The sequence below is a fragment of the Ranitomeya variabilis genome, chromosome 1, assembly GCF_051348905.1.
Source record: "Ranitomeya variabilis isolate aRanVar5 chromosome 1, aRanVar5.hap1, whole genome shotgun sequence".
Lineage (NCBI taxonomy): Eukaryota > Metazoa > Chordata > Amphibia > Anura > Dendrobatidae > Ranitomeya > Ranitomeya variabilis.
The window spans coordinates 1,043,929,944-1,043,957,231 of record NC_135232.1 but is presented as its reverse complement, the minus strand read 5'-3'; the positions used below and the strand labels follow the sequence as shown (position 1 = coordinate 1,043,957,231).

At 45.1% G+C, this 27,288-nt stretch overlaps 1 protein-coding gene across 1 annotated transcript in view; it reads left to right on the top strand.

Annotated features, from left to right (window-relative positions):
• Positions 1–9,552: 9,552 nt before the first annotated feature.
• TRMT9B (tRNA methyltransferase 9B (putative)) overlaps positions 9,553–27,288 on the top strand; it is a 75,441-nt gene continuing 57,705 nt past the window's right edge. Inside the window, exon 1 of the mRNA XM_077279717.1 lies at positions 9,553–9,988. The gene's annotated coding sequence lies outside the window, so the exon portion shown is untranslated. The remainder of the gene's footprint in view (positions 9,989–27,288) is intronic.

The window sequence follows — 27,288 nt, the reverse complement described above, 5'->3', positions numbered from 1 at the left end:
ACTTGTATAAGACAAAATGAAACAAAATAATAATAAATCTCTCTCTCTCTCTCTCTATATATACAGTATATATTGTATTCAGTGTATTTTGGCTCCTGGAATTTGACAAAGAAAAAAGGAAAATTAGCTTTGTCCTAAAGGCCTACAAGGAGCACATCCCAAATTATTTTTTTAAAACTTTGTTGCTGTCAAAATAAAGTAGACATATGAAAATATATATTTCTTCACATATTAGTATTTAAACATATATGAGACACATGGGTTGACATACAGTATAAAAAGATTTTTTTTTCTGTATTTTTATTTAAATATACATATCATAGTGGCCTACTATTTCCACATAAATATACAGTGGATTGCGAAAGTATTCACCCCCTTGGCTTTTTACCTATTTTGTTACGTTATACCATATTGAGGGCTATGGGGTGCAATATACCATATGGAGGACTATGGGGTACAATATACTATATGGAGGACTATGGGGTGCATTATATTATATGGAGGACTATGTAGTGCATTATACTTTATGGAGGACAATGTGTGGGACCATTGTACTGTATGCAAGCAATTACTCATACATAATACTGTTTGGAAGGCTAGTGGGGGCCATGCTGTAGTGGTGTAGTCCCTTACTGCCTATGGCTTCACATAAGGGTCTCACAGTCGTGGTGTTTCTCTCTCTGTCCCCCGTAGTCGGATAGGACATACCCGTATGACTGGTGGCTTGAGGCTGTTTATAGGGACTCTATCATGCCCCGGCCTCAGAGGGGTGCCACCGTGTCTCCTGGGTATAGATGCGGACAGGTAACCTGCAATTAGCTGTCCTGCCGGTCTCTGGAGCAAAGCATAAAGGTCCTTACTCCCTCATTGTTCCGGCTACCGGGCTTCTGCGCCTCAGAAGGAGGCAGCCTGTGTAGGGCTGGTCCCCTTCTGGTATCCTCTCCTTTGCTCTGACTTCCTTCACGCTCGCTTCAATACAGTTCTGCCTTCTGAATGTCTCTTTCTGGGAGCTGCAGCTCTGAGGGCATGCACAGCCCTCTGTCCTCTGTCTGGACCCTCTGTCCACCTCAGACTACTGTCTGGAACGTTCTAACTTTCCCTACAGACTACCAGTTATATATATATCGGGAGTGACCTAATAAATAGGAGCAGAAGCTCCCCCTGGTGGTCTGGAGTGTGAAATGTGTTGCATGTTTGTGATACCTGGATGCAGTTATCCTTTGCCTCCAAACGTAGCATCACTCTCCCCGAGAGGAAAGCAATACCACTGCGACAACCAGGACCCTGGGGCGCCGCATATACTCGTGCTGACACCGGAGAATCCTCAGAAGATTCTCTAGATCTTCACAGACCAGTTTGACAAATATCTCTTTATCTGAGCTGGGACTTGGTAGTGGGACTTTATGTAATTTGCTCTACAGAGGTTTACTTAATATTCCCCTTCTTCCTCCATTAATCCATCTTTGGTCTACGGCGTGGATTTCGTAAAATCAGGTTTCTTGCAAATAAATGAACACCTTTCACTGCTGAGAGTATGTGTAGAATTAGCGGGGAAAAGTTAGATCTTTACTAGGAGCCTTTACACTACTTAGCTTGTGTGCGTAGAAAGCTTATTTGCGTTTAAATGGTCACCTCTACGACTTTGACTAGTACAGTCCTTTAGGTTATTTTTCCTCTTTCCTGCTAACTTCGTTCTTATTTTACACTAGATGGTGGCCCGATTCTAACGCATCGGGTATTCTAGAATATGCATGTCCACGTAGTATATTGCACAGCCCACGTAGTATATTGCCCAGCCACTTAGTATATTGCCCAGCCACATAGTATATAGCCCAGCCACGAGCCACGTAGTATATTGCCCAGCCACGTAGTATATTGCCCAGCCACGTAGTATATTGCCCAGTCACGTAGTATATTGCCCAGTCACGTAGTATATTGCACAGCCCACGTAGTATATTGCCCAGTCATATAGTATATTGCCCAGTTACATAGTATATTGCCCAGTCACGTAGTATATTGCACAGCCCACGTAGTATATTGCTCAGCCACGTAGTATATTGCCCAGTTACATAGTATATTGCCCAGTTACGTAGTATATTGCCCAGCCACGTAGTATATTGCCCAGCCACGTAGTATATTGCCCAGCCACGTAGTATATTGCCCAGTCACATAGTATATTGCACAGCCCACGTCAGGGCCGGACTGGGACTAAAATTCAGCCCTGGCATTTGAAGTTACACAGGCCCACTTGTCACATGGTGACTGTATAATATCTTTGTACACTTGTAGGCAGGGCCGGTTTTAGGCAAAGTGGGGCCCTAGGCAAAGTTTAAAATGGGGCCCCAAAAGCTAACATATTCCACATCACACAGAAGCCTTTCTGTTGTATTTACGTGCGCTGAGTTCAGGCCGCTAAATGAGTTTGATCGACAATACGGAAGTTGTTCAACGCTTGTTTCCCGGCCTCTTTCCACCAGCTGAGGAATAATGATGGGACAGAACGATCACTAATAGATCACTAACAGATCACCATACAGTATCATGTTTTCAGCAGCACATCTACAGTTTACACTGGCAATGTGCTGCTGACAACAAGGCTTTTTGTTCCAGCAAAAACAATCTGAATATGCAGCATTTTACTTGTTTAGTAAAATACACCCCATAGTCCTCCATATATTATAATGTGCTCCATAGTCCTCCATATAGTATAATACACTCCCTATAGTCCTCCATATATTAAAATACACTGCTCAGTCCTCAACATAGTATAATACACTCCTCATAGTCCTCCATATAGCATAATACACTCCTCATAGTGCTCCATATAGTATAATGCACCGCCACAGTCATCCATGTAGTACAATTCACTTCCCATAGTATAATGCACCCCATAGTTCTTCATATAGTATAACGTATTCCCCATAGTCCTCGATACAGTATCATGCAGCCCACATATAGTATAATGCAGCCACCCCAGAGTATAATACACAAACCACAGAGTATAATGCAGCCACCCCAGAGTATGTAACCCCCATAGAATATAATACAGCCCACCTCCCCATAATATATAATGTAGCCCCCCATAGAATATAATGCAGCCCCCATAGTATAGAATATAATATACTCCCCATAGTATATAGCAAAGCCCGCATATTATATAGCACAAACCGCATAGTATACAGCACAGCCTGCATACTATAGCACAGCCCGTGTAGTAGATAACACAGCCCACACAGCAGTATTCAGCACATACCACACAGTAGTATACAGCACAGACCACACAGTAGTATACAGCACAGCCCACGTAGAAGTATACAGCACAGTCCACACAGTAGTATACAGCACAGCCCACAGAGTAATATATACAGCACAGCCCACAAAGTAATATATACAGCACAGCCCACAAAGTAATATATACAGCACAGCCCACAGAGTAATATATACAGCACAGCCCACAGAGTAATATATACAGCACAGCCCACAGAGTAATATATACAGCACAGCCCACAGAGTAATATATACAGCACAGCCCACAGAGTACTATATACAGCACAGCCCACAGAGAACTATATACAGCACAGCCCACAGAGAACTATATACAGCACAGCCCACAGAGAACTATATACAGCACAGCCCACAGAGTACTATATACAGCACAGCCCACAGAGTACTATATACAGCACAGCCCACAGAGTACTATATACAGCCCACAGTAGTATACAGCACAGAGCACAGCCCACAGAGAACTATATACAGCCCACAGTAGTATACAGCACAGAGCACAGCCCACAGAGAACTATATACAGCCCACAGTGGTATACAGCACAGAGCACAGCCCACAGAGAACTATATACAGCCCACAGTAGTATACAGCACAGAGCACAGCCCACAGAGAACTATATACAGCCCACAGTGGTATACAGCACAGAGCACAGCCCACAGAGAACTATATACAGCCCACAGTAGTATACAGCACAGAGCACAGCCCACAGAGAACTATATACAGCCCACAGTAGTATACAGCACAGAGCACAGCCCACAGAGAACTATATACAGCCCACAGTAGTATACAGCACAGAGCACAGCCACAGAGAACTATATACAGCCCACAGTGGTATACAGCACAGAGCACAGCCCACAGAGAATTATATACAGCACAGTAGTATACAGCACTGAGCACAGCCCACAGAGAACTATATACAGCCCACAGTAGTATACAGCACAGAGCACAGCCCACAGAGAACTATATACAGCCCACAGTGGTATACAGCACAGAGCACAGCCACAGAGAACTATATATAGCACAGTAGTATACAGCACAGAGCACAGCCACAGAGAACTATATATAGCCCACAGTAGTATACAGCACAGAGCACAGCCCACAGAGAGCTATATACAGCCCACAGCAGTATACAGCACAGAGCACAGCCCACAGAGAACTATATACAGCCCACAGTAGTATACAGCACAGAGCACAGCCCACAGAGAACTATATACAGCCCACAGTGGTATACAGCACAGAGCACAGCCCACAGAGAACTATATACAGCCCACAGTAGTATACAGCACAGAGCACAGCCCACAGAGAACTATATACAGCCCACAGTAGTATACAGCACAGAGCACAGCCCACAGAGAACTATATACAGCCCACAGTGGTATACAGCACAGAGCACAGCCCACAGAGAACTATATACAGCCCACAGTAGTATACAGCACAGAGCACAGCCCACAGAGAACTATATACAGCCCACAGTGGTATACAGCACAGAGCACAGCCCACAGAGAACTATATACAGCCCACAGTAGTATACAGCACAGAGCACAGCCCACAGAGAACTATATACAGCCCACAGTAGTATACAGCACAGAGCACAGCCCACAGAGAACTATATACAGCCCACAGTAGTATACAGCACAGAGCACAGCCACAGAGAACTATATACAGCCCACAGTGGTATACAGCACAGAGCACAGCCCACAGAGAATTATATACAGCACAGTAGTATACAGCACAGAGCACAGCCCACAGAGAACTATATACAGCCCACAGTAGTATACAGCACAGAGCACAGCCCACAGAGAACTATATACAGCCCACAGTGGTATACAGCACAGAGCACAGCCACAGAGAACTATATATAGCACAGTAGTATACAGCACAGAGCACAGCCCACAGAGAACTATATATAGCCCACAGTAGTATACAGCACAGAGCACAGCCCACAGAGAGCTATATACAGCCCACAGCAGTATACAGCACAGAGCACAGCCACAGAGTACTATATACAGCCCACAGTAGTATACAGCACAGAGCACAGCCCACAGAGAACTATATACAGCCCACAGTGGTATACAGCACAGAGCACAGCCCACAGAGAATTATATACAGCCCACAGTAGTATACAGCACAGAGCACAGCCCACAGAGAACTATATACAGCCCACAGTAGTATACAGCACAGAGCACAGCCCACAGAGAACTATATACAGCCCACAGTAGTATACAGCACAGAGCACAGCCCACAGAGAACTATATACAGCCCACAGTGGTATACAGCACAGAGCACAGCCCACAGAACTATATACAGCCCACAGTAGTATACAGCACAGAGCACAGCCCACAGAGAACTATATACAGCCCACAGTGGTATACAGCACAGAGCACAGCCCACAGAACTATATACAGCCCACAGTAGTATACAGCACAGAGCACAGCCCACATCTCTTCTCTTCCTCCACCCCCTCCCCTCACCTCCTCCGAGAATGGCCCCACAGTCCAGAAAAAAAAAAACCTCTCCTCACCTCTCCTCTTGCCAGCGTTGCTTCCGCCTTCCTGCTCCTGTCTCTGTCTCAGCAGCGTGCAGTCTGCCCGGGACACAGCAGGTGCGCGATGATATGACGTCATCGCGTACCCGCAGTGTCAGAGGCAGAGCGGGGAATGATGGGAGAGGAGCGTCTGTAGACGCTCTCCTCCATCATTGAATTCAACTGTACCGGCGTCTATACGCCGGTATAGTTGAATGCGACGGCGGGGGCGGGGGGAGGCAGATCGAGCGGCCCACTACTGGCACCGGCCCTTCTGGCATTTGCCAGAAGTGCCCGATGGCCAGTCCGGCCCTGGCCCACGTAGTATATTGCCCAGCCATGTAGTATATTGCCCAGTTACATAGTATATTGCCCAGTCACGTAGTATATTGCACAGCCCACGTAGTATATTGCTCAGCCACGTAGTATATTGCCCAGTTACATAGTATATTGCCCAGTTACGTAGTATATTGCCCAGCCACGTAGTATATTGCCCAGCCACGTAGTATATTGCACAGCCCACGTAGTATATTGCCCAGTTACGTAGTATATTGCCCAGCCACGTAGTATATTGCCCAGCCACGTAGTATATTGCCCAGCCACGTAGTATATTGCCCAGTCACGTAGTATATTGCCCAGTGACATAGTATATTGCCCAGCCACGTAGTATATTGCCCAGTGACATAGTATACAGCACAGAGCCATGTAGTATATTGCCCAGCCACGTAGTATATTGCCCAGCCACGCATGTTACAGGTTAAAAAATAAACATTTACTCACCTTCCGAAGGACCCCTTGTAGTCCTGTCGCCTGTGTGCGGTGCACGTGGCAGCTTCCGGTCCCAGGGTTGGTATGAGCGCAGGACCTGTAATGACGTCGCGGTCACATGACCGTTACGTCATGGCAGGTCCTTCTCGCGCAGGCGCGCAGGACCTGTGATGACGTCGTGGTCAGATGACCGTGACGTCATGGCAGGTCCTTCTCGCATAGCATCCTTAGCACTGGAACCTGCAGGCGTGAGCGCATCGTCGGACTACGGAAGGTGAGAATAGCAGGTTTTTTTAAATTATTTTTAACATTAGATCTTTTTACTATTGATGCTGCATAGGCAGCATCAATAGTAAAAACTTGGTCACACAGGGTTAATAGTGGCGGTATCGGAGTGCGTAACCCGCGGCATAACACGGTCCGTTACCACTGGCATTAACCCTGTGTGAGCGGTGACTGACTGACTGGAGGGGAGTATGCGGGCGCTGGGCACTGACTGCAGGGGAGAAGGGAGGGACTAATCGGACTGTGCCCGTCGCTGGCAGGCAGCTGGCGAGACCAATGAGCGACGCGGGATTTCCGTGACGGAAGTTGCCGACAGAAAGACGGAAGTACCCCTTAGACAATTATATATATAGATCTGTATCTTCTCCCTCGTATACCCTTGTGTGCCCTCAGCTTGTGAGCAGAGAGGTCACTGATGTTGTTCTAGATTACAGGACATCCTTCACTTTTCCATGTAGTTTTCTGTCCTATAAATACTCTGCTAGATGTTTTTGATTTGCCTTGTCTCTTTATTCCAGGTCTAAAATGTCCTTTTCCAATTCCTGGCATAATTTATTTATTTCCAATTCTCTTTGTAATTCCTTTATCCCCCCCCCACTTAAATTAGTGTGCCAGTGTAAAAAATCACTAATGGAACAGTATGGTGCTATATCCTCCCATTGTTCTCTCATACTTTCTTCTGCCATCTTGATGGTAGGATGACTTGTACCCTTAGACCTCTTTTGCCAATAAGTAATTTTGCACAGCAATTCAAGTCCACCAAAGCTTAGTATTTGTAGGCCATAAATGTCCATACTCCACATTGCGCCTGCGTTGTATTTCCTACAAATAACCGGTAAGTAACGGACCATAACTATATTGCTGTTCCTGCCTACAGCTGGGGGTGAAGTCCTGCAGGTTTGGGCACCGCAGGTCTGGTAGAAGCTCAGACTCGGGCACTTGGGTTTATAGAGCATTTTGCTATGTGTAAAATCTGTTCCTCTTGCAGATTTTCTGCACTAAAAAAATGCAACATGAGAACATGACGTTTTCCTTGTAACTAGTAACAATATGACGGTACACAATCAACTAAAATCTCTTATTATATTCTTACTATTCACAAACATTTGTTTTAATTGATAATTGTATAATTATTAACAATAATATAACTGTGACACAGATTTGTTAGTAATACTGATTGTTCCCACTGCGGAGAGATTGTTTGCACTGTCGATTGTAAGGCCGCGGTCACACCACCGTATTTCTCTCATGTGGGAGACTCTGCTAATCACACCCTGATCAGAGTTTGGTCAGCGTGTGACCATATTCTCTTGGCTGAGGAGAAGATGGAAAAAATTCTTCAGCTTCTCCATTCTGTCAGTCTGTGAAGGTTAGACTGCACTCAGACGTCATCCGAGTGCAGCCCGATTTCTGTGACGAACCCATTGACTTGCATGGCTGACTGCAGTCTGATTTACAGATGCAAATCAAGAACGCTGTAATTTTTTCCTCGGTCCTGGCCGGAGGATAATATTGGACATGTACATGATGCTATAGAATAACATTGGTCCAAGTGTGGTCCGGTGTTTTGTCGAATTGCACTGGGAATGACTATATGGCCGCCTGCACCTGCCCGAGGGGACCGTCATCGGCATTCTTCTCAGCACCTGTTAGGCAACGGAGACTATTGGGTGCAGAAACACGAATGACTCTGACTGAGGGCTGTCCCACACGTCCAGATAATTCCGGTACCGGAATAAATCGGTACCGGAGTTATCCGTGTCCGTGTGCCTGGGAACTCACGGAGGCCATACGTGCGGCACACATGTGCCGCCCGTATGGCGAGTGGGTACCACACGGAGCGTGTGGTACCCACTCTGCATCATGCTGAAGCCGCGATTCATATTTTCCCTGCAGCAGCGTTTGCTGCAGAGAAAATATGAATAATAGTGTTTAAAATAAAGATCCATGTGTCTGCCGCCCCCCCACCCCCTGTGCGCCCCCCCGCTGGTCAGAAAATACTTACCCGAGTCCCCCGTCGGCTTCCTGATCTGGCCGCGGCTTCTCCTGCATGCGGTCACGTGGGCCCGATCATTTACAGTCATGAATATGTGGCTCCACCTCCCATAGGGGCGGAGCCGACTATTCATGATTGTAAATGATCGGCCCCACGTGACCGCATACAGTAAGCCGCGGCCAGACCAGGAAGGAGTGACAGCCGACGGGGGACCCGGGTAAGTATTTTCTGACCAGCGGGGGGGCGCACAGGGGGTGGGAGGGCGGCGGACACATGGATCTTTATTTTAAACACTATTATTCATATTTTCTCTGCAGCAAACGCTGCTGCAGGGAACATATGAATCGCGGCTTCAGCACCATGTGGGGGGGACAGCGCTTACTGTAGCGCTGTCTCCTGCACGCACACAGACCCCAGACGGAGAATGTCCGTGTGAGGTCCGTGTTTTACGCGGACCCATTGACTCTATTGGGTCCGTGTAATACGTGCGCTCCCACGAACACTGACATGTCTCCGTGTTTGGCACACGGAGACACGGTCCGCAAAAAATCAATGACATCTGCACAGATGCATTGATTTTTATGGGTCTACGTGTGTCAGTGTCTCCGGTACGTGAGGAAACTGTCACCTCACGTACTGGAGACACTGACGTGTGAAACCGGCCTGAGGAAGAGCACGGTCCCCTGTGTGTGACCTTCACACAACACCGAGCACCGCGGACCGTGGACCGTGCACCGAGCACCGCGGACCGTGGACAGAGCACCGTGGACCGTGCACCGCGGACCGTGGACCGAGCACCGTGCACCGAGCACCGCGGACCGTGCACAGCCCCTCATGTGAGGAGACAGGAGAGGCAGGAAAAGAGAAGCGAGGTCACATGAGCAGCGGCGGCGGCAGCAGCGGTCCCCCGCCCTCCTCAGTCCGCGGCTCTGCCTCACTCCGTGGCGGCCAGTGCTGAGGATCACTCCGGGGGGCGAGCCCTGCCTCCTCCTGCTGCCCCCCGGGCTCACCGGCACCATCAGCAGCGGCAGGAGGGGATGGAGGGGGCACACCGTGCCAGCCTGTGCAGTGTCAGCTGCCATGGTCGCAATGCTCCGCACTGACTGCAGAACACGGCTGGCATCAGCGGCAGGTAATGCATGGCACACAGCGGCGCCCTACCACGGGGGCACAGGATGAAGGGAAACTGTACAGAGGGGAGAAGCGGACGGCAATCGCGCGTATAGGGGTCCGGCATCAGAGCAGACCGTGTAGTGATGCCCCGTGTATGTGTACAAGTATATGGAGGGCAGCGGTATAAAGGGGGCAGTAATACAGCATGTATGTATATATGTAGGGTACAGGTATGAGAATATGGGGGGCAGATATAGACCAGGTATATATGTATATGTAGGCTATAGGTATAAAGGGGCAGCAATACACCATGTATGTGTACTAGTATATGTATGGTATAGGTATGAAGGGGTCAGCAGTAGACCCTGTATTTATATATGTAGGATATACGTATAAAGGGGGCAGTAATAGATCATGTATGCATATATGTAGGCTATAGAGATGAGTATATGGGGCAAATATATATATATATATATATATATGTATATAAGTATATGTAGGGTATACGTATGAATCTATAGGGGAGGCAGTAATAGACCATGTATTTATGTTAGTATATGGTGGCAGAAATAACCCATTTATGTAAGTATAATATGCATGTGTGTAAGTATAATGTGTGTAAGTATATGTATGTGTGTATGTATAATATGTATGTGTGAATGTATAATATGTATGTGTGTATGTATAATGTGTGTAATGATATTTTATGTAAGGTATGAGTTTAGGTGCAGTAATAACCCATGTATGTATGTAAGGATAGGGTCCTGTGAGTGATCGGTTACATAGGCGTTACGTATGAGTCGCCTGGGTGCAGTAATAGCGCATGCCTACCTTGTGTGTAGAATCTACAGTGTAGATATGGGGTGCAGTGATATACTATATACTGTATACACATCTATACATCTATGAGTATGGGGAGTGCAGTACTATACACATGGCTTGGGTATGGATATGGAGGCTGCAGTGATATCTCATATATGATTTGGACATGAATATTGGGGCTACAATGAGATCCCATGTGTGTAGAGTATAAGGCTATGTGTACACGTTGCGGATTGGCCGCTGTGGATTCGCAGCAGTTTTCCACGAGTTTACAGTACCATGTAAACCTATGGAAAACCAAATCCGCAGTTCCCATGCTGCGGAAAATACTGCGCGGAACCTCTGTGGTTTATTTTCCGCAGCATGTCAATTCTTTGTGCCGATTCCGCAGCGTTTTACACCTGTTCCTCAATAGGAATCCGCAGGTGTAAAACCGTAGGTGGAATCCGCACAAAAAACGCAGGAAATCCGCGGTAAATCCGCAGGTAAAATGCTGTGCGTTTTACCTGCGGATTTTACAAAAACGGTGAGGAAAACGAATCCTCAATGTGTGCACATAGCCTAAGAGTCAGTGATTGTAGAGCATTGGGCTCTAACTTGTGGGTCTTTTGACCATCCGGGAATGCAGCAGTCGTAGCTTTGGAGAGTCGGAGGCTGAAGACCACACGTATGGTGGTGTTATTGATATCCTGTGTATGTCTTGAAATTGGCTAGGCGGGTACAATGATGTTGGGTGTGTACTGATATCCCATGCATCTCTTTGACCTAAATGTAGAGAATACGGTCATATCCCATGCATGTAATTGGCATTCGTTTCCAGGACCACTGGTATAGAGGCTGCCATAATACCTTGTGTATGTCTTGGATATGGGCAGAGACTCACTAGAGGGTACAGGATATCCATATCTTTGGTAGAGAAGGCAGGAATACATGGACATAGAGGATGCAAGAATATACCATGCATGTGTTAGGTGTAAATGTTAAAAATTAATACTATCCCATGCATCCCATGTATGGATACCGAGAATGCAGTAATAATTCATGCATAGCATGGGTATTGGCATAGAGGTTATAATAATATCCCATACACGACTTTGGTGTAGTTTTACAGGATGCTGTGAGTGCACAGTGGGTACCCAATGCATAATTTATGTGTAAGTGATGTCACATTTATGAGTCTATGTTATGTGTCAGTATGGAAGTCTTGACTATGAGTGTAAAAGAGCTGCTACTTCCCCTTTAATTCTTTGTGATTAATGTAGATTTAACATGTGTCTTGGGTGCACAGAATTGAGTGACACCCTCTGCATATATTGGGTAGGTGTAGCATTTGGTGATATCTCAGGTATGAGTGCACAGAACACATAGGAAAATTATGTTTTTATTTTGCCAGTTGTTTGGGAATGAGTATAGAGAATGCATACATGATGGCTATGCACATAGTGTGATTAGCGACAGCTGCTGCATGTAAGGTGAGTAGCGACAGCCGTTGCATATAGGGTGAATAGTGAAAGCTGCTACAAGTAGGGTGAATAGTGACAGCTTCTGCATGTAGGGTAAATAGTGACAGTCGTTGCATTTAGGGTGAATAGTGAAAGTTGCTGCACATAGGGTGAATAATGACAGCTGCTGCATGTAGGGTCAATAGTGACAACTGTTGCAAGTAAGTTGAATAGTGACAGTTGCTGCACATAGGGTGAATAGTGAAAGCTGCTGCATGTAGGGTGAACAGAGACAGCTGCATATAGGGTGAATAGCGACAGCTGCTGCATGTAGGATGAATAGTGACAGTTGCCGCATGTAGGGTGAATAGCGACAGCTTTTGCAATAGGGTGAATAGTGACAGCTGCTGTATGTAGGGTGAATAGTGACAGCTGCTGCATGTAGGGTGAATAGTGAAAGCTGCTACAAGTAGGGTGAATAGTGACAGCTTCTGCATGTAGGGTAAACAGTGACAGTCGTTGCATTTAGGGTGAATAGTGAAAGTTGCTGCACATAGGGTGAATAGTGACAGCTGCTGCATGTAGGGTCAATAGTGACAACTGTTGCAAGTAAGTTGAATAGTGACAGTTGCTGCACATAGGGTGAATAGTGAAAGCTGCTGCATGTAGGGTGAACAGAGACAGCTGCATATAGGGTGAATAGCGACAGCTGCTGCATGTAGGATGAATAGTGACAGTTGCCGCATGTAGGGTGAATAGCGACAGCTTTTGCAATAGGGTGAATAGTGACAGCTGCTCTATGTAGGGTGAATAGTGACAGCTGCTGCATGTAGGGTGAATAGTGACAGCTGCTGCATGTAGGGTGAATAATGACAGCTGCTGCATGCAAAGTGAATAGTGACAGCCTTTGCATATAAGGTGAATAGTGACAGTTGCTGCATGTAAGGTGAATAGTGACAGCTGTTGCATATACGGTGAATAGTGACAGCTGCTGCATGTAAGGTGAATAGTGACAACTGCTGCATGTAATGTGAATAGTGACAACTGCTGCATGTAGGGTGAATAGTGACAGCTTTTGCAAATGGGGTGAATAGTGACAGCTGCAGCATGTAGGGTGAATAGTGACAGCTGCTGCCTGTAGGATGAATAGTATAGGCTACATCACCCACCAGGCGGACGCGCTTCCACACAACTCCACCAGAGCTGCCCCATGGGAACTCGGCTCTTTCACCTTTCTTCTACCTCTTCGGCATAAGTGAGGTTTTGATAAAGACCCGCTGGGGTCGAAACGTTACCCGAATTTAATAGTCCGCCACCCAGTTACCTCCTAAAAAAGCACCTGGTGATGTTTATTGTATATGTTAATAAAGAAACTACACAGTTTGCTGAACTTTCAACCATTTGAGTGCGGCTGATTTTTCCTATACTTGGACTATTTTGTTCATGCCTGCACCAACCCAGTGACAGTGTGCACATCTTGTTCCTGAATTTGTAGGATGAATAGTGACAACTTCTGCCTGTAGGGTGAATAATGACAGCTGTTACATATAAAGTGAATAGCGACAGCCTTTGCATATAAGGTGAATAGTGACAACTGCTGCATGTAGGATGAATAGTGATAGCTACTGCAGGTAGGGTGAATAGTGACATCTGCTGCAGGTAGGGTGAATAGTGACAGCTGCTGCACGTAGGGTGAATAGTGACAGCTGCTGCACATAGGGTGAATAGTGACAGCTGCTGCACGTAGGGTGAATAGTGACAGCTGCTGCACGTATGGTGAATAGTGACAGCTGCTGCATGTAGGGTGAATAGTGACAGCTGCTGCACGTAGGGTGAATAGTTACAGCCGCTGCCTGTAGGGTGAATAGTGACAGCCGCTGCATGTAGGGTGAATAGTGACAGCTGCTGCACGTAGGGTGAATGGTGACAACTGCTGTACGTAGATCCAGTTGTCACGGATCCCCCACTCCGTGGTGTCACTAATTTGTCACGTATCTGCTCCCAGCACGTGACTTGGGGTTGTGCCTGCAAGGGTTAGTCTATCTCACCACTCTCAGTCCAGCATTCAACCTCGGTCCTATGCTATAATGGGAGCATAAATCACACACCGACCTAGGCCACATACCCACTCATACACGCTGCCACCACTCATCGAACACACGCGCGATGAGTCCAGAAAATATTAATACTAATAATGTCTACCACTCATAAGGCTCACACACCTTAGGCTATGGATTTTTTTAGAACATTCAGGGTTCAGTGCTTACAGTAAGAAAAAGGTATAAAAATATGATAATAAAAAGACATACAACTTATGCAAAACAGTATAAAATAACAGGAGAAAACTTACAGAAATCATCTAGCTTAGTAGTCTGCTTTCTGCTCCCTGAGGGTAGGATGAATGTAGATTGGATCACACCAGCTTGGCTGCCCCCATTAGGGTATGTTTCCACGTTCAGGAAACGCTGCGTTTTTGACGCTGCGTTTTTCCGCAGCGTCAAAAACGCAGCGTCCAGATGTTACAGCATAGTGGATGGGATTTCATGAAATCCAGACTCCACTATGCGTTAAAAAACGCATGCGTTTTTGCCGCGAAAACGCATGCGTGGTGCGTTTTTTCGAAACGCAGCATGTTGCTACTATGAGCAAAACACGCAGGTACACCGCAGGTGACCTGCCAGTGACCTCAGGTGCAGTTTTGGTCAGGATTTTACCTGCATAAAATCCTGACCAAAGCCTGAAGCAAAACTGAACGTGGAAACATACCCTTATAGGGTGAATAGTGACAGCTGCTGCATGTAGGGTAAATAGTGACAGCTGCTGCATGTAGGGTGAATAGTGACAGCTACTGCATGTAGGGTGAATAGTGACAGCTACTGCATGTAGGGTGAATAGTGACAGCTGCTGCATGTAGGGTGAATAGTGGCAGCATTTTGGTATGTAAGTCAAAGCCTAGTCAATGGACTGAGAAATGTGACCCCAGAAGCATGGCATCGTTTATTTTAGGGTGCAGATGACCTCCAGAGACATACGTGAAGGTTATTCTAGTAGTAGAAAAATGATGATTTATTTACTATGAACTGAGGCTGTAAAATCCCCAGCAGCTGTTAAGTGATTTCTCAGCATTTATCTGGCACAGATGATGTTAACCACGCAGGACATGACCATGTAATAGTCTGGAAATGAGGAGATAATTTAATAGTGGAAATATATAATTAATAGGAAACCTTTATAATTCAGTGAGAGTGTTTGAGCATGTGGTAAATGACATAACACTGTTGCAGCGAGGACGCTGGCTACAGATGTCTAGTGCAGTCCCATCACATTTGGGAAATCATTTGGCCGTGTGGTTCTATTTGTGTGAGTCCCCTCGAGCATTATGTGGCTAAAAATATTTTCTGCTTTATTCAAGGAGCACATGCAGAAATCCAGGTGTTTCTAGACAACATGGCCCAGAGGGATTACACAGGGGATTATGATAAAAGGTGTAGTCCAGCAACCACTCTGAGATAAGATAATGTGGCTGGCAGTTTCCGCAAGACTGTCAAAGGTTATTAGACTTCATTCATCTCACATGTCCTACAATTTAATTTCAGCTTAAAGGAAATGTGTCTGGGGTCCCAAATTTTGCATATATCAATAGCACGAGGGAATAGCACAAACTTTGTAATGTATCTTCTCAGAGAATTCTGATTCCTTATCTACTTATTAGTCGCTTCTCCTCATTCGCCTTTTGTATTCACTTTCCACTCTGAAAAACAGTTAATCTCTGTTTTGTTTAAAAGAAGACAGAGTGCCAGCCAAGTGAGGTGTCAGGTTACACCTCCTGTAAGGGTATGTGCACACGTCCGGATTTCTTGCAGAAATTTCCTGAAGAAAACCGGAAATTTTCTGCAAGAAATCCACATTTTTTTTTTGGGTGTTTATTTCCCATTTTTTTTTTTAGCATTTTGCAAGCGTAATTAGCTTGCAGAATGCTAAAGTTTTCCAAGCGATCTGTAGCATCACTTGGAAAACTGACTGACAGGTTGGTCACACTTGTCAAACATAGTGTTTGACAAGTGTGACCAACTTTTTACTATAGATGCTGCTTATGCAGCATCTATAATAAAAGATAGAATGTTTAAAAATAATAAAAAAAATAAAAAAATGGTTATACTCACCTGCAGACAGCCGATGTCCTCAGCGGCGTCCGTTCCTATAGATGCCGGTGTGGTTCAGGACCTTCGATGACGTCGCGGCTTGTGATTGGTCGCGTGAGCGGTCACATGAGCGGTCACGCGACCAATCAGACAGCGACGTCATCGCAGGTCCTGAACCACACCATCTATAGGAACGGAAGAGAGAGCATGCATCGGAGAGGCGGGAACACTTCGGGGGCCATCAGAGGGTGAGTATATCACTATTTTTTATTTTAATTCTTTTTTTTTACCAATTATATGGTTCCCAGTCCGTGGAGGAGAGTCTCCTCTCCTCCACCCTGGGTACCAACCGCACATGATCTGCTTACTTCCCGCATGGTGTGCACAGCCCCGTGCGGAAAGTAAGCAGATCAATGCACTCCTAGGTGTGCGGAATCCCCGCAATTCCGCATTTTTAATGAACATGTTGCTTTTTTTTCCGCGATGCGATTTTTTAGCGGAAAAAAAAGCAACATTTGCACAAGAAATGCGAAATACACTGTAAATAATAGGAGGCATATGTTTGCGTTTTTTTCGCGTTTTTATCATGTTTTTATAGCGAAAAACGCGAAAAAAATGCGAAAAAAACTGAACGTGTGCACATGGCCTAATACTCTATGGAGAGGGAGTAGTGAGAAAGCAAGTAGAGACAGGCAGATTGTACTGCAGTTAGTGAGTTAGATTATTTTTGAGCTGGATTCACAGCTACACTGCTCAGTGCTGTTGTATAAAGTATTCTATACTGCTGCTGATACTTCTGAATGCCAAAGTGCTGGATACAAGTCATGTAATGGTCAAATAGTGCTATTCTTTTTATACGCATATTCGGAAAAGTTATCTGACATGACAGATGCACACATAAAGTTGGTTTATTCCTGCAATATAACCAGGGCTGTGGAGACGGAAGTTGGTGTCCGTTTTGGAGGAGTTGGGCTCGGAATAAAATGTAAAATATATAATACATTGGGTACAGTAGTACAATGCAGGATGTGCTGTAAATTTTTTCATAAGAATTTGGGAAAGTTATGACAGGTCCTATAAATGTATGTCCTGTGCCTGGTCTAAGGAACTCGGCTTTTAGTGGAGATGAATCTGTGCTGCACTTTATTTACATGCTCAGTAGTAACCAGTGCTGTGGAGTCATAGTGGAGATGAATCTGTGCTGCACTTCATGTACATGCTCAGTAGTGACCAGTGCTGTGGAGTCATAGTGAAGATGAATCTGTGCTGCACTTCATGCACATGCTCAGTAGTGACCAGGGCTGTGGAGTCGTAGTGGAGATGAATCTGTGCTGCACTTCATGTACATGCTCAGTAGTGACCAGTGCTGTGGAGTCGTAGTGGAGATGAATCTGTGCTGCACTTCATGTACATGCTCAGTAGTGACCAGGGCTGTGGAGTCGTAGTGGAGATGAATCTGTGCTGCACTTCATGCACATGCTCAGTAGTGACCAGTTCTTTGGAGTCGTAGTTGAGATGAATCTGTCCTGCACTTTATGTACATGCTCAGTAGTGACCAGTGCTGTGGAGTCGTAGTGGAGATGAATCTGTGCTGCACTTTATTTACATGCTCAGTAGTGACCACCAGGGCTGTGGAGTCGTAGTGGAGATGAATCTGTGCTGCACTTTATGTACATGCTCAGTAGTGACCAGTGCTGTGGAGTCGTAGTGGAGATGAATCTGTGCTGCACTTCATGCACATGCTCAGTAGTGACCAGTTCTTTGGAGTCGTAGTTGAGATGAATCTGTGCTGCACTTTATGTACATGCTCAGTAGTGACCAGTGCTGTGGAGTCGTAGTGGAGATGAATCTGTGCTGCACTTTATGTACATGCTCAGTAGTGACCAGAGCTGTGGCGTCGTAGTGGAGATGAATCTGTGCTGCACTTTATGTGCATGCTCAGTAGTGACCAGTGCAGTGGATTCGTAGTGGAGATGAATCTGTGCTGCACTTCATGCACATGCTCAGTAGTGACCAGTTCTTTGGAGTCGTAGTTGAGATGAATCTGTGCTGCATTTCATGTACATGCTCAGTAGTGACCAGTGCTGTGGAGTCGTAGTGGAGATGAATCTGTGCTGCACTTCATGCACATGCTCGGTTGTGACCAGTTCTTTGGAGTCGTAGTGGAGATGAATCTGTGCTGCATTTCATGTACATGCTCAGTAGTGACCAGTGCTGTGGAGTCGTAGTGGAGATGAATCTGTGCTGCACTTTATGTACATGCTCAGTAGTGACCAGTGCTGTGGAGTCGTAGTGGAGATGAATCTTTGCTGCACTTTATGTACATGCTCAGTAGTGACCAGTGCTGTGGGGTCGGAGTTGGAGTCGGGAGTCAAGAAAATTGAGGAGTCGCGGGTTTAGCTTACCGACTCCACAACCCTGATTATAACACAGTCCTTGATGTTCTGGGCACGCATTTATTTCTTGTAAAAAGCTATTTTTATGTGCAAATTAGCCAGGATAGTCTGGTTTTAGATCCCGTAATCACGTCCAGGAGGGACGTCCTTCTCATAATTCTCAGCATTTTAAAACTCGAAGATCTCACTAGCTATTATTCCTTTCAAAACACAATATTGATTGTGCTTGAGTGCGTTTTTGGATGAGGCCTCATGCAGGAGGCAGTACAGGGGACCCATGAGATCCCTCCAAATCCTTAGTACTAAGCAGCTAGTAATCCACCATCTGGTGCTTTGACAGTCCCCAAAGTGCCTCCATGGGTAATGACCTAGTGCTGCACGGTATTACATGGAGACGTAATATGGCGGTGTACATGAGGCCTTCCCTACAGGCACTGTAACAGGGTGGTCCACCATGACAGCCACATGTACAAATGTCTGTAGCTGCCCAGAGAAGCAATAACACTAATATTCACTAGATTTATGAGATATAAGAATGGTACATAATAAAGAATTGCTGGAGTCGTGTTCCTGTCGGCTCCGTCTTGTTCACTCAGGAGGACATAAATTACATATTGTAGCTCTACCATGGGAGAAAATTGGCCTTGTGTTTTGTTCCCTGCAGCCTCGATAATTGCACCTTTTCCTTTATGATATGAAACCACTCACTATAGAGGTGATAAAGGCGTGTGCGGTCTCCTGAATCTTTGCTGTGTATGGCATGGGTGGGCAAACATTTCTGATGTATCACTACTTTTTGTCAAGCACCAGAAGCGAAAAAAGGACAAAGGACTGGGCATAGGGATGTGAAAGGTACTGTATTATTGACCCAATGTTCCTGGTAGTAGGTTCCTAGTGTGCCCTGGACAGTTGGCAGCAGTCACGGATTCCTCTTACAATCCAAGTGACCTCCATAATACTGATGACCTACAGATGCCCCGTCTAAAGGTCTTTACACCTTAGACGAATGTTGGCAGAACCATCCAGCCATGTGATGTGTAGGAGGCTTCACCACTCTCCCCAACAGATGATATTGCTGGAGATAAAGAGCAATTCAAAATTTCAAGGGGAATAGGCCTAACAGCAACTTTTTCCCCCTCGGCCTATTGAAAACACAGCCTATTGTTCTGTTATATGGGGGATTTGGGAGAGATAGTTGGCCAACAGCTATCCCATGCATATGACGCTGCAGTATAAGTTAATGGGGCGTTCAAAATCCAATTGACAATTGCGGAAATAAATCTGTATGAAAATAAGATCACAGTACGGATATCAAATCTGTAGCCTGCTCATTCCTGTACGGATTTACATAGCAGATTTCACCCTATTCAATGCTCTCTAATGGAATAGGGTGAGATCCTCTGCCAAATCCACAATTAAATCTGCAAGTAACTCATGTGGACTGGATCCTGTCATAGATTTGTTGTGGATTTATGTCTAAATCTGGAAACATTCTGAGATGTATGTGAATATGGCATAAGTGTTAAAGTCCACAGGTTGTTGCTCCCTTTTTATTACCTTTCTTGGTCCTCCTGGGTTATGCTTGGCCACACTGTGCCATTCCTCTGGTTTCCTCAAGTGCCTTTATCCAAACCAATTATTAAAGAGGTTGTCCGGTCACAATATATTGATGACCTATCAGACGATGGGTCATCAATATCAGATTGGTGGGGGTCCACCACCTGGCACTCCCACCAATCTGATATTGATGACCTATCCAATAGATCGGCCATGAGACATGTTGTGCCCGGACAATATTTTTGTCAGCTTCTGTCATCCCGTGCATTGCTGTGTTGTTGTAGTGACTATTGTAATAATGCATATTAGTATCTCTATAGATTTATTAATAATCATTTTAACCATGAAATGACCAAAAGAGGTCTAGGATGATGGATCTGTAATGATGATAAACCATGTCTACTATCAGCCTCCGAATATGAGCAGAACGCTGCCACCACGGCAATACGTATGGGCCGTAATGGGACATGAGCAGTATGTGGCGATAAATCTTTCATGAATGTTCGCTATAAATACATGGCTCCTTTTGTGCTTCCTGATTGCCCTGTAAGATTCCTCTGATGGACATGTAGGCGTTGCTGGGCTTTTCTCATTCATGCCGTCCATTGATTTATTGTTTAGCTCTCAGCAATGTTCTGGATGAGATAGAAATAATGAGTGCAAACAGAGCTTTTGCTTTACCCATAGAACACGACACCAGGGAAGACATGATAGCTTCTACCGGGTAACCTTTTCCCCTCGTTAGTGACACAAAGACCTACATCTTGGAGCTTGTAATTAAATCGTGGCCTGAAAGACTAATTGTACTTTTCTGTATTCTGTACAGTGAGCGTGGGATTGATGGTGTTAGCAATGACATTAAATAAAAAAACTCTTTAACTCCAATTTTTATGGGTATCATAACAATTTTTGGTGCTTTTTATTTTAATATTCCAAGCCATAAAATATATTTAAATAAAATTCTGAAGTCTTGCAGTTTTCACTGCATTGTCTGAGCCTCATAATACTTTTCAGTAGTCATTTTTATTAATATCAAAGGATGAATTACAATGAAAGGTATTACGTCTATATACACACATGGTCAAAATTGTTGATACCCCTCGTTTAATGACAAAAAAAACCCAAAATGGTCACAGAAATAACTTGAATTTGACAAAAGTAATAATAAATAAAAGATCTATGAAGATGAACAAATGAAAGTCAGACATTGCTTTTCAACCATGCTTCCACAGAATTAAAAAATAAAACTTATGAAATAGGCCTGGACAGAAATGATGGTACCACTGAAAATAATGTGACAAAAGGGACCTGTTAAATCAAGGTGTGTCCACTAACCAGCATCACAGGTGTCTACAATCTTGGAATCAGTGAGTGGGCCTGTATATAGGGCTACAGATACTCACTGTGCTGTTTGGTGACATGGTGTGTATCACACTCACATGCTGTTGCTTAGTTCTATTCCTCCCATTCTATAGATGTATTTTTCATTTTTCTTGCCCAGATGTAGAATCTTGCATTTCTTCGTTAAATACCATTCTATTAGTTGCTGCCCATTGTTCCAGCTTACCTAGATCCTTCTGAATCCTTTCTCTGTCTTCTTTAGTGTTAGCTGTCCCTCATAGCTTTGCATTGTGTGCAAATTTGAATTGAGTGAACGGTCGAATCACTAGACGGTGTGCGGCCTTGCTCCATACAAGTGAATTTGGACAGTATTTTACCTCGGTATTTGTAAGCAAAAATAAGTAGTGGAACAATCAGAGGAAAAGTAGAGTAGAAACACGTCACCACTTCTGTATTTATCACCCACTTGTGGTTTTGGCTTACAAATGATGTAAAATACTGATCAAATACTGAACATATGAACATGGCCTTAAAGTGGTTTTTATCAAGGCAACAATCCCTGTCCATAAGCCCTTTTTGCATGTCTTGATGCCATATTGAGGGTGATCAATGAATTCAAAAGGCTGCCACGAGAGGTGGTGAGTTCTTTTTCAATGGAAGTCTGGAAACAGAGGCTGGACAAACATCTGTCTAAGATGGTATAGTGAATCCTGCATTGAGCAGGGGGATGGACACCATGACCCTTGAGGTCCATTCCAACTCTTAACATTCTAGGATTCTATGATTCGTATACTCAAATTCCTCTGCTATGTGCCCTCAGCACATCTCCAGCTCTGGCGGACGCTACAGGTCTATGTGTCCATGCAGCCCCCATGTATATTGCTAGGTTTCATAGATTGAAAATAATGGAGCCACCTGCAAGTCAGAATAGGAAATACTATGAGTGTGAACAGCAGCGCATAAGGACAGTGTAATAACTGAGCTGCAACAGCAGAACACATGGCATCTTATTACATTGTGGAAAAGAGGTTTTGCTTGTGGAACAGGCCTTTCAGCCAACTCATAATGAGTATTCTTTCACTTAATTAAATACTTACTTGGACTGAACCAATTAATTGGCTAAAAGCATAATTGACTGAATATGAATTTGTTCAGCCAATGAAACTGATGTATTAATGAATTACATGGAACATTTGGGGAAAAAAGTATTTTGTTCCCAGGTTTGTGACGAAGTGTCAGTGTGCTCTATTGACTCACAAATCCTATCACTGAATATTGTCTGTCTGAGCCACAAGGTCAACCATGCAGTGTCGTGTCACGTAACATCGCTGTATCCCCTAGGGCATGAACATATTTGTCTTGCAAAAACATAGATGTGCTAGGAAAAGAGAAATCGATATTTCTGTGCTTGTTCAGGATTAGAAGAGATTTATGTATGCAAGAATTCTGTGGCCGTTCTACAAGGAGCACATGAGCCAGGTGCTTTTGCCAGAGACATAGACATACAGTTGTGGCCAAAAGTATTGACACCCCTGCAATTCTGTCAGATAATACTCAGTTTCTTCCTGAAAATGATTACAAACACAAATTCTTTGTTATTATTATCTTCATTTAATTTGTCTTAAATGAGAAAACACAAAAAGAATTGTCCTAAAGCCAAATTGGATATTATTCCACACCAAACATAAAAAAGGGGGTGGACAAAAGTATTGGCACTGTTCGAAAAATCATGTGATGCTTCTCTAATTTGTGTAATTAACAGCACCTGTAACTTACCTGTGGCACCTAACAGGTGTTGGCAATAACTAAATCACACTTGCAGCCAGTTGACATGGATTAAATTTGACTCAACCTCTATCCTGTGTCCTTGTGTGTACCACATTGAGGACTTGAGAAACCAAATTGTGAGGAAGCATGAGCAATCTCAAGGCTACAAGTCCATCTCCAAAGACCTGAATGTTCCTGTGTCTACCGTGCGCAGTGTCATCAAGAAGTTTAAAGCCCATGGCACTGTGGCTAACCTCCCTAGATGTGGACGGAAAAGAAAAATTGACAAGAGATTTCAACGCAAGATTGTGCGGATGTTGGATAAAGAACCTCGACTAACACTTTACAATTAAGCGGGGACATGTACAGACAATAAATTCAATACAAGTTAAGACAATTTAAACAGTGACATTAGGGGTGAGGTCCCTGCTCGCAAGCTTACAATCTACAAGGAAATGGGGGGGACACAATAGGTGAAAAGTGATTGTTATTTCAGGTCTGGCTATTATAGTAAATAGGGATTTTCATATAAAGCTGCATGATCCGGTCATCAGCCCGTGTGTTTAAGTGCAATAGTCAAGTATCAAGTGCAGTTATCGTGTGCATGGAGGGTGTGGGGACAGATGAATAGTAGGGTGCAGATGCAGAATAATATTTGGAAGGAGGGAACAGGGCAAAGTTAATTTACTGAGTAGTTGATGTGGTAGGCTTGTTTGAAGAGATGGGTTTTCAAAGCGCGCTTTCTAATTCTCTTAATCTCCTGGCGCTTACTGAAACCTGGATCCAGCAGTCAGACACCACCGCTGCTGCTGCTCTCTCATATGGTGGACTACACTTTTCTCATACCCCAAGATCAGACAACAGAGCAGGTGGAGGCGTTGGTCTGCTCCTTTCACCCAAATGTACCTTCCAAGTTATCCCCCAAGTACCCTCACTTGTATTCCCTTCCTTTGAGGTCCATGCTGTCAGACTCTACGTCCCCTTCTCCATGCGAGTGGCAGTCGTGTATCGTCCTCCTGGCCCCTCTCATCAGTTCCTGGATCATTTTGCCACCTGGCTTCCACACTTTCTCTCCTGTGACACCCACACCCTTATCATGGGTGATTTAAACATCCCCGTTGCTTCTCCCCTCTCCCCATCTGCTTCTCACCTTTTATCTCTAACCTCCTCTTTCGGCCTCTCGCAGCATACTAACTCTCCAACCCATGAAGATGGAAACTCCCTTGACTTGGTCTTCTCCCGGCTTTGCTCAGTGGATGATTTCACAAACTCCCCTCTCCCACTCTCTGACCACAACCTTCTTTCATTCTCTATCAAGAACTGCAATCCCGCTCAGGTCACCCCCACTTTCCACACTTATAGAAACATACAGGCCATTAACACCCAGAAACTTATGAAGAACTTGCAGTCCTCATTGGCCCCAATCTCCTCTATCTCATGTCCTGATTCTGCTCTGAAGCATTACAATGAAACCCTGCTAAGTGCCCTGGATGAAGCTGCTCCTCCTATACATAGAGCAACTCGACACAGACGGCGACAACCGTGGCACACGCTGCAAACACGTTTCCTGCAGCGGTGCTCCAGGTGCGCCGAACGTCTGTGGAGAAAATCTAATCTACCTTAAGATTTCATCCATTATAAGTTCATGCTAAAAACATAGAACTCTGCCCTTCACCTCTCCAAACAAACCTATTTCAACACCCTCATCACCTCACTGTCCAATAACACTAAACGTCTCTTCGACACTTTCCAGTCCCTACTCAACCCAAGAGAGCAGGCCCCAACCACAGATCTCCGCGCTGACGATCTGGCCAATTACTTCAAAGAAAAAATTGACCACATTCGACAGGAAATCATCTCCCAATCTCTTCATACCAGGCACTGTCCTCCCTCCCCCACTGCATCTAGTTCACTCTCTGACTTTGAACCAGTTACAGAAGAAGAAGTATGCAGGCTCCTTGCATCTTCTCGCCCGACCACTTGCACCAGTGACCCCATTCCGTCACATCTCCTCCAGTCCCTTTCCCCGGCTGTCACCTCTCACATAACAAAAATATTCAACCTTTCCCTCACTTCCGGTATTTTTCCCTCCTCATTTAAGCATGCCATCATACATCCACTACTTAAAAAACCCTCCCTCGACCAACTGTGCCCCTAATTATAGACCTGTCTCTAATCTTCCCTTCATCTCTAAACTCCTGGAGCGCCTGGTCCACTCCTGTCTTACCCGCTATCTCTCAGATAACTCTCTTCTCGACCCTCTTCAATCTGGCTTCCGCTCTTTACACTGTACTGAAACTGCCCTCACTAAAGTCTCTAATGACCTACTAACAGCTAAATCTAATGGTCACTACTCCATGCTAATTCTCTTGGATCTTTCCGCAGCATTCGACACTGTGGATCATCAGCTCCTCCTCACTATGCTCCGCTCCATCGGCATCAAGGACACCGTTCTCTCTTGGTTCTCCTCCTATCTCTCTGACCGATCCTTCACTGTATGTTTTGCTGGTTCCTCCTCCTCTCCCCTTCCCCTTACTGTTGGGGTTCCTCAAGGATCAGTCCTAGGCCCCCTCCTCTTCTCTTTGTATACTGCCCCTATTGGACAAACAATCAGTAGATTTGGTTTCCAGTACCATCTCTATGCTGACGACACCCAATTATACACCTCTTCTCCTGCTTTCACTCCGACCTTCTTAGAAAACACCAGTGATTGTCTTACCGCTGTCTCTAACATCATGTCCTCCCTCTATCTGAAACTGAGCCTGTCAAAAACTGAACTCGTGTTCTCTCCCTCTACTAACCTACCTTTGCCTGACATTGCCATCTCCGTGTGCGGTTCCACCATTACTCCCAAGCAACATGCCCGCTGCCTTGGGGTCATCCTTGATTCCGAGCTTTCATTCACCCCCCACATCCGATCACTGGCTCGCTCTTCTTATCTGCATCTCAAAAATATTTCTAGAATTCGCCCGTTTCTTACTTTCGACTGCAAAAACTCTTACTGTCTCACTTATTCATTCTCGTCTGGACTATTGTAACTCTCTACTAATCGGCCTCCCTCTTACCAAACTCTCCCCGCTCCAATCTGTCCTGAATGCTGCAGCCAGGATCATATTCCTCACCAACCGTTATACCGATGCCTCTACCTTGTGCCAGTCATTACACTGGCTACCCATCCACTCCAGAATCCAGTACAAAACTACTACCCTCATCCACAAAGCACTCCATGGCTCAGCACCACCCTACATCTCCTCTCTGGTCTCAGTCTACCACCCTACCCGTGCCCTCCGCTCCGCTAATGACCTCAGGTTAGCATCCTCAATAATCAGAACCTCCCATTCCCGTCTCCAAGACTTTACACGTGCTGCGCATTCTTTGGAATGCACTACCTAGTTTAATACGATTAATCCCCAATCCCCACAGTTTTAAGCGTGCCCTAAAAACGCATTTGTTCAGACTGGCCTACCGCCTCAACGCATTAACCTAACTATCCCTGTGTGGCCTAATAAAAACAAACAAACAAACAAAAAAAAAACAGGTTCCTCGCATCATGTTCTCACACTTTATGCAGTCAATAGCCTCTGTGTCTGTACTGCTACATACTTAGGCTGTTAACTGGTTCATGCAGCTTTACATGAACACCCGAGCCTTACACTATGGCTGGTCCAAATAACTAAAGCAATTGTTACCATCCACCTCTCGTGTCTCCCCTTTTCCTCATAGTTTGTAAGCTTGCGAGCAGTGCCCTCATTCCTCCTGGTATCTGTTTTGAACTGTGATTTCTGTTATGCTGTAATGTCTATTGTCTGTACAAGTCCCCTCTATAAAGCGCTGCGGAATATGTTGTTGCTA